The sequence below is a fragment of the Nicotiana sylvestris genome, chromosome 3 (genome assembly GCF_000393655.2).
Source record: "Nicotiana sylvestris chromosome 3, ASM39365v2, whole genome shotgun sequence".
NCBI classification, from domain to species: domain Eukaryota; kingdom Viridiplantae; phylum Streptophyta; class Magnoliopsida; order Solanales; family Solanaceae; genus Nicotiana; species Nicotiana sylvestris.
Genome location: NC_091059.1, coordinates 157,028,301 through 157,036,794, shown reverse-complemented (window position 1 = coordinate 157,036,794; position 8,494 = coordinate 157,028,301). Strand labels below are relative to the sequence as shown.

The following is an 8,494-nucleotide window of genomic DNA, read 5'->3' as shown; positions in this document are numbered from 1 at the left end:
GGCCTCAAAAGCTTTATTGACTTGTTGAGCGATTAGCTTTTACAAAGCTTCATTGATGGCTTCATCATTTTCAAATTGAGCGTTTCCATTTGCATGAGATCCATCAGGAATGCCTTCTCGAGACTATCGAGGGGAGCTTTGGGGAGAAGGGATCGGGGTGTGATCATCTTATGGATTCCCCTGGAGTTGATGGTTTCCTTGGGGTGTTATCATTAATGTTTGACATGGTTGATGCAACAAAAAAGGTTAGGCTAAGAAAGAATAGATTATCAGATTCCCGGTAACAGAACCAATTTGTTTAACCAAAAAGTTGAACTTTGGTCAAAGCTTTAATTTAGAAAAACTCGGGTTACTGATAATCAGAAATGAATAAGGGAAATTGATTTTGCTAACAACAAGATAGACAGAAGAAAATAAAGTAAACCAGTATATTAAGATGATTTCTCGTGTCCTTACAAATGATCCATTCTCTCATTTTTATAGCCATCTCAAAGATATACGTTTTGTCTTTGTCATAATAAGGCCATTATAGACAATTAAATGCATTAAATGCTACGTTACATAATCATTGTAATTTAATGATTATTAAATACTGTATTTGTACTCTCTTGTACTGTCAGATTCATTCTCTTTAATTTTTGGGTATAAATAGGTACGAGCGTTGAGTTTTTTGAATAACTGCTCGTGTCTCTACTTGTACCTCTGCTCGTATCTATTGCAACTCATGCCTCTTTGCCAATCATCACTCTTTGACCAGCCTCCATGTCATGAAACGTCATCTTCCAATCACTTCAATATGTAAACTCAATTTTCCCAATACATTGTTGTTGCAAGGGCAAAACATTCCTAGTTTGAAGAGAAGCATAGGAAACTATCGAGCATAACAGGCTTTTTAGTTCAATTGTTTGCGACCTTGATGTTAGCCTCAGATCTGTTAGGTCTTCTGGGGAAAGCCTTTCTGCCGAGGTAATTCAACTCAAAGAAGAACTTAAGCACCGAGCGGCTTCCCTCATTATTGAAAAAACTTATGCCATGTACAGCATGAGGAGAAAAACCTTGGAAGAGGCCGAAGAAGGTATCATTGACTTTAATACCGAAATTTCTAAGATTTGAGAGCTTGAGTTGGCTGTTAAAAATGGACTCCCAGCGCAGTCTGATACTCCTAGTTCTTCTAGTTCCAGTTTCGAGTTTTCGGGAATTGAAGAGGAATCGGAAGGCAACGATGTTAAATACTAAACTGGGGAAAATGTTAAGCCATCGGTGGATCCACCTACTTCTCCTGGGGGCGCAGATACTTCTCTTCCTCCTGATTCCGGAGATACTACAGTTTAGCTCTTCTTTTCTTTTCCTATTCTTGTACTTTTGCCTTTTGGCATGTTCTTGTAAATAAAGATATATTTTTGCTCAAGTATTGTTTGAGTCTTACTTTTGTTTGAATATCCATGCAAGTCTTTACCTTTTGCATTTGCTTAAGAATTTTGCGCACGTTTTTCTGTTCGCGCTCTATTATGTGTAGTCTCGGATGAATTTTCCTCGAAGAACTTTGGTTCCAAGCATTATCCCCTTTTACGTGAGGATTTCTATAAGTATTTGCACAAGTTTACTTTTTGCGTCCTTTCGTGTACGTCTTGTAGTGCATTTTTTTCCGAAGGCATTTTGATTCCGAGCATAAATTCTTTCGAAACTAACCCTTTAACGTGAGGGTTTTCATAAGAGAGGGCCTTCTTATATTTACGGTGCTCTTGAAGAGGACGTCTCATGTTCATTACGGCATTAATATTTGAAGTACATGTTTAACTTTCAAATGACAAAGTTAGTTCATCGTTCAGATAAGAAACACGATAAAAACAAAAGGATTTTAAAAGTAGACAAGCATTTACTATGCTAAAAAGAAACTGCCATTACATGTGGTTGTCTCGTACAACTTGTTTCTACGGGGTTGGTTGTGCAGCCCCCGATCCCAACGGTGCATTTATGTTTCCAAATTTTTGTTTCCCGATTGGCATGGCAGCCAATGTTGCGGTATCCTTATATCCTGGAATTAGGTGACGAATTCTCATAGTAACTCGGACTCTCTCTGCGTAATCCTGAATATATCGGCCTTCTGGGCTTGTACTTTTCTAGCCCCGGCATGGGCCTTGATGAAAGAATCCGTGAGCATCTCAAAGGAATCTATGGAATGCTCGGGTAATATTGAATACCACATCAGAGCTTCCTTCATGAGAGTTTCTCCAAATTTCTTTAGCAACACAGATTCAATTTTGTGAGGCGATAAATCATTTCCTTTTACCACCATTGTGTAGGTGGTAATATGCTCCTGAAGGTCTAAAGTTCCATCATATTTTGGCATTTCAGGTAGTTTTGAACCACTTCGGAATTAACTCTGGTGCTGCACTTGGCTTGTACGAAAATTGAGTATACTTCTTTGAATCCAGGCCCTTCAGTACTGGTGGCGCCCCAGGATTTGGTCCATGCGGGCGTTTACTTGGCTCATAAACGTAAAAGTTTGTTCTTGAAAGGATCGTTCTCGTTATTGAGACCGAATTCGCTCCCCCAGCTCCATCGAAGCGAACTTCACCCATGGGAGTGTTGTTGTCGACCCTCTGAGTTGTTTGATTTGCGAGGGCACCGGGAGGAATTGGATCTCATCAATTATTTGAAGCCCCTGACAGTGCCTGCTTCAACTCCATCATAACCTTGTTCTGTCGCGTGAGATGGCCTAGGATGATCGCATGTTGCTCTTGCAAGAACCTTACCGCGTCAACGATCAGCATCATCGGGAGTTGCCTCCCTAACTTGTCGAGGATACTGCCTGTCATGCACCGGTGTGGCGCCATTCCCCTCATTATGGGTATCACTGATTGAGTCCTCCAAGTGAGACTGATCTCCTCGAATCTCAGGGTTGTGCGCGTTGTTAATAGTGTTATTTGCCATTTCTTGTGATTTTCTTTAAGGCAAAATAATCAAAGCACGTTAGTAAAAAAGGCAAGGATCAACTTAATTACATGGCTATCTAGGGCCCATGGTGGGCGCCAAACTATTTACCCGTAAAACAGTACAGTTGAATTTATACGTGGTTTCTAGACAAGGGAACTAATTTGATCCTGAAATAATAAAATAATTGAAGAATTATCCAATACTTAGCCTCAGAATGTAGGTGAAATGACAGAAATGACAGTTCCGGGAACGGAGTTTTCGGGCACAGCAATGAGGATATCAAAAAGCGAGAAAGTAAAATTATGTTAAACTCTGTATAGAATGTGATGTAAGTTAGCCAGAAAATTCGTGTCCTTTACAATGATATTTGGGCTCACTATTTATAGTTGTGTCTAGGGAAGGAGGTCCTAGGATCGTGCCCTCCTTTAATGTCAATTATGAGGGTCATTGATGAAGATGTAACAGTGAATATAAATGTCAAATTCTGTGTAACGGGTCGTCGTCCTTAATGTTGCGGATATACTTTATTAAATACTACCGGGCGCAGAGTATTTAATATACCTCTATGAACGTTATCCCTTCCGGCGACAAACAGAATAGCTGAGTTCAGTCTTCGGCCATCCCCATCTTGGATTCCACGTGTCTTTCCTTTAGATTACCACGTGTCATACCATATTCCCTATACAGAAAGGTCACTATCTATTGACCTTGGATGAATTTTAAATATACAAATGAGCAAAACAGAAAAGAAAAAGTCCCCAAAGCCAATCATATCAGAGACATTACCCACCATAGGGATATGATATTCGATCAAGTTTCAAATTTCAGAAGCATTGTAAGGTATGTATCCTCCCCCCGCTTTGTTACCGAGTCAACTTGTGCGGGAAAAGAGTTAGCAAAATTCAGTTTTTTTGGCTATTAAGGAGATAAAAATTCTTATAGTGAGTTGGGATGCCATCGGTAAGATTATTCTTTTTACGTATTGTTTAACATAAAATTGGTATCGACTGATTCAAATTTATGTTTCCTTTCTTCCTCCTTTATGTTCTTTCCTTAATTTTATTTTATTTTTTTGTGTGTTTTAAACCTCTATTTAATTTAGTACTATAATCTTGAAAATCCCATAAACTTTTGGGATGTTTACAAAGAGATCAAAATATCAAATTATGTCTTTCTCAAGTCTTATCGTAGTTTCACAAGATCAACTCAGAGTGCAGTGCTTCTTGACAATCAAATACTTCACGAGGATCCACATAAATCCTTTACTCGATGGAGAATAATACAAAGAGAAGAACTAACAAAGAAAAATAGATTGTATTCACATTGTTTATCAATAAACTTATTTTTCTTTAAAAAAATTATATATTGTACCTTACCATAGGCGTCACCCCTAAAGAAGATGAACAATTCATAAGGGAAGCTCAAATGTTCTCTTCCTCTACAACCTCAACGATTTGTTTCTGTTTTCCTGTATATTTATATACATAATACAAAATTTATCTATAATGAATTGATGTCTCACATCATTTTGGCTAGCATTGACATTTATTTTTACTTTGTATGTTTCCCCTTTTTTGTGTGACATATTTTCTATTTTTAATAGGAGAAACTTTTGAAAATATTTATAAAATCAAATTTAAATACGCATGTATTAAATATGTATTATTTCTAAACAAAGAACGTAAAATTCTTGAAACTTTTTTCAATTCATAGGAAATCTAAGAGCTAATTAATTTAAAAATACATGACCAATTATGTGAGTAAGAGTGAATTGCACTTACATTTGAGAGTGGTCTTTCGTATGTCTTTAGCTATATTAAATTTTTTAACCAAATTAGTTTTGGCGCTTTTCTAAAGTCTATTTTATTGTATGATTTTCAATTTTACATATAATTAAATTTTGTGAATAGATTCAAAATTTGTATCGGTGATATTGTGAATTTTGGAGTTATCCATAAGAGAATATTTATATTTGTCTTTTATGTGTGAAAAGTCTATCTTTTTTATCTCGATTAAGTTTTTTCAAGAATTATATTGCTAATTTCCCTTTGACTATATATATATATATATATATATATATATATATATATATATATATATATATATATATATATATATATATATAGAGCTGGAAATTGGAAAGATGATGTGGCACCTTCCAATGCTCATCATTTTATTTACCTTATTTTACTGATAATAATGTAATATAAACTCACAATTAATGGAATAAACAGTCGTAATGTAACTCCCATGAAATATGGTTGTTACCGATACAACACTTTGTATTCTGTATTTATATGGACGTTGCAACCCTTCATTTTTCATAGTATTTATTGAGGATAAAAAACGCCTGTAGTCTCAACTCTTATATATATAAGATGTGCAACAATGCAAAACTTAAAAGAAGCTTATCTTAGTAAAGGTTAAAACGGCAATGGCTTTTCCTGCCAGATTTCTTCCATTTTTAATCACATATATTGCTTCTCTCCACTTATCCTTTTTCATTAGGAATATGTAGAGTTTTAAGGTTTGGGTGGGGTTTGGTTTAACGAAATCGTTGCTCTTCTTTTTGTGGGAATTACTAAATGTTCACCACCCAAATGTCTGTCTTTTCCTAACACAGAAGTATTCCTCTTTGTTGTTCTACCTATCTTGATTACCTCTTTCCACTTGCTCTTTTTTGCCATTTCACTTGTCATTGTTTTAACTTAGAAAATTACCTCTCAATTTCTTCTCCTGATTTTTCTGAAAGGATAACAATATTTCTTCTTAGGCTTTTAGCTTTTGATGGGTACTGTTGCCATCGCTATTGTCATATAATAGCTTTTGTGTGTTTGTGGGTGTGTATTTCTTATTTTTTATTTATCATGTATTCTTCCGGGAAATGATGAAAGTCCTGTCATTTTGTTCATGAGGTCATAATTGTTGAAATGTTAGTTAGAGTGTTAGTTATAGTGTTAGAATGTACAGTTGGATGCCAGCTATGCTAAGTTAGTGGGGCATTAGTTAGTTAAGTAGGTACTTAACAAATAGCTTAGATAATGTGTGTATATATATATATATATATATACACCAATGTACAGTGTAATAATCAATTTAACAGAAAATGAAGAGAATCACTTGTTTCTCTGTCTCTGCGTAACTATTTCTTCACCTCCATAGTTCAGCAACTCAATCTAGATCTAGGATTTCATTGTGGTATCAGAGCTCGCGTTGAAGATCCACGCATTGTTTATCAAGTTCCGAGAGTCTTAGCTGCATCCAGTAATCGAGGTAGAGCAAGTTGGAGAAATTTTTCGATATCTTCGAAGTTAGGGCTCAATCGACAGTCAATGACTGTATTTCCTCTATTCTTCTTCATCTAAGCTCAATTATTGTTCAACAATGGCGATCGAGAGTGAAGAAATTGATACAAGTGCAGCAACAGACGGAGGAGGTCCTATCTTAATCGATCAACATCATCCATTATTCCTTCAACCATGCGATACTCCAGGTAGTTCTCTAATTTCAGTCAAATTAACTGGACCTGAGAATTATACACTGTGGAGTAGTAAAATGCGTGTGAGTTTACTAGGAAAAAGTAAGCTAGGGTTTGTGGATAGTAAATACCCTAAGGAGAAGTTTGATATAACTCTTCATGAATTGTGGGGAAAATGTAATGCCATAGTACTCTCATGGATCATGAATTCAGTAAGGGCTGAATTGTTTAGTGGCATGGTGTATGCCTCAAGCGCTCACAAAATGTGGATGGACCTCAAAGAAAGGTTTGATAAAATCAGTGGCTCTCATGTGTTGTATCTTCACAAACATATTGCCACTTTGACTCCAGTAATATCCTCTATGTCAACTTACTTTTCTAAGTTGAAGCAACACTGGGCAGAGTTTGATGCTCTTATGCCCTGCCCTGGGTGTGGCTGTGAGGAATCAAAGAAGTATGTTGAGCATTTTCAATATTAAAGGCTATTGCAGTTTTTGATGGGGTTGAATGAGTCCTATTCACAATCTAGCAACCAAATATTGAACATGCTGCCCATACCTTCTATCATTAGAGCCTATTCCATAATCATTTCTAAAGAAAGTAGAAGATCTATGTGTCAGACATCTCAAATTGTTGAAGTAACTGAGGGAATTGCTTTGTTTAGTAGCAAAAATATAGGTGTACCAAACAGTGGCATAGGTCTATTCAGTGGGAAAGGTCATAATAACTCAGAAGGCTCTACAGGAGGAAACAACTACTCCGGTGGACAATTCTATGTTGGAGGAAACAATTATAGATAGAAAAGGAACTCTCTATACTGTGATTATTGCAATTTTAAGGGACATATTAGGGAGAACTGCTACAAGCTAAATAGATATCCCCCTGACTTTAAGACTAAGAAAAAATTTGGCTCAGGGAATGCAGTGCATCATGCTCAAGATGCATCAAATGATACAGGAAATAGTCAAGTTGTTACTGCTGCTAATTTTGCAGGTTCTTCACAGGTACAACATAGTACTACAACTGGACAGGGGATTCAGAATGTGATGTTCAACATTCCTCAATTCACTCAGGAGCAGTATCAATAGATAATTCAGCTAATCGGAAAAGGGAGTGAAGGCAACAGTACAAGTACACCAGGGTCAGCAGGTATGACATCTTGTGTAATGAACTCAAAAGTGTTGGCTAAGTGGATAGTAGACTCAGGTTCTTCAAGTCACATGATGCATAGCCTTAATTTGTTGATTAATCGTAAGTTGATTGCTAATAATAAGGGTGGTATAGTTCAACTTCCTACAGGAAATATAGCTCACATCAGCCATATAGGACCCTCCTATATTGTTCAGGGTCAAAGGATTAGTAATGTTCTACACATACCTAATTTTAAATACTTACTCTTTGTCTCAAAGCTAACTAAGGATATGAGATGGGCAGTGATGTTCTTCCTTGAATTTTGTATTTTTCAGGAACTCTAGTGGACATGTAAAGGGGATTGGTAGAGAAGATAATGGGCTATATATGTTCTACTCTAGAGATGTCAGTACAATTGGACTTCAAGTTCCTAGTACAATTTCTAAACCTTTAGTTCCTAAACCACCACCTATTGTAAATATGACCAAAAATAATAGGATAATGGATGTAGCCTTGTGGCATAAGAGATTAGGGCATACACTTAAAAAGACTTTGAGGAGCATTGTTGTATTTCAGGATTGTGAATGCAAGAATACTACTGAGTCCTGTAATGTATGTCCTTTAGCTAAACAAACCAGACTTCCTTTTCTTTTGAGCACTACTAACACTAATGTTTGTTTTCATACATTGTATTGTGATGTGTGGGGACTATACAGAGTCCTTACCTATGATGGCAAGAAGTATTTCCTTACTCTTATAGATGACTACTCTAGATACTGTTGGATATTCTTGTTGCCTACTAAGGCAGAAGTGATTGTTGCTCTTAGATCCTTTATTCTAATGATTCAGAATATGTATTCAGCTTCTGTGAAGATCTTTAGGTCAGATAATGGGAGTGAATTTCTTAACTCTCAAGTGGCTGAGTTGTTAAGGTCTAAGGGAATTATT

The 8,494-nt window shown here is 36.3% G+C and overlaps 1 long non-coding RNA gene across 1 annotated transcript; it reads left to right on the top strand.

Moving 5' to 3' along the window:
- The first annotated feature begins 6,014 nt into the window (after positions 1-6,014).
- On the top strand, positions 6,015-8,190 carry LOC138886933 (uncharacterized). The gene is made up of 3 exons (XR_011405892.1): positions 6,015-6,430; positions 7,409-7,564; positions 7,882-8,190. It is a non-coding gene; the product is annotated as an uncharacterized lncRNA (long non-coding RNA).
- The last annotated feature ends 304 nt before the right edge of the window (positions 8,191-8,494 follow it).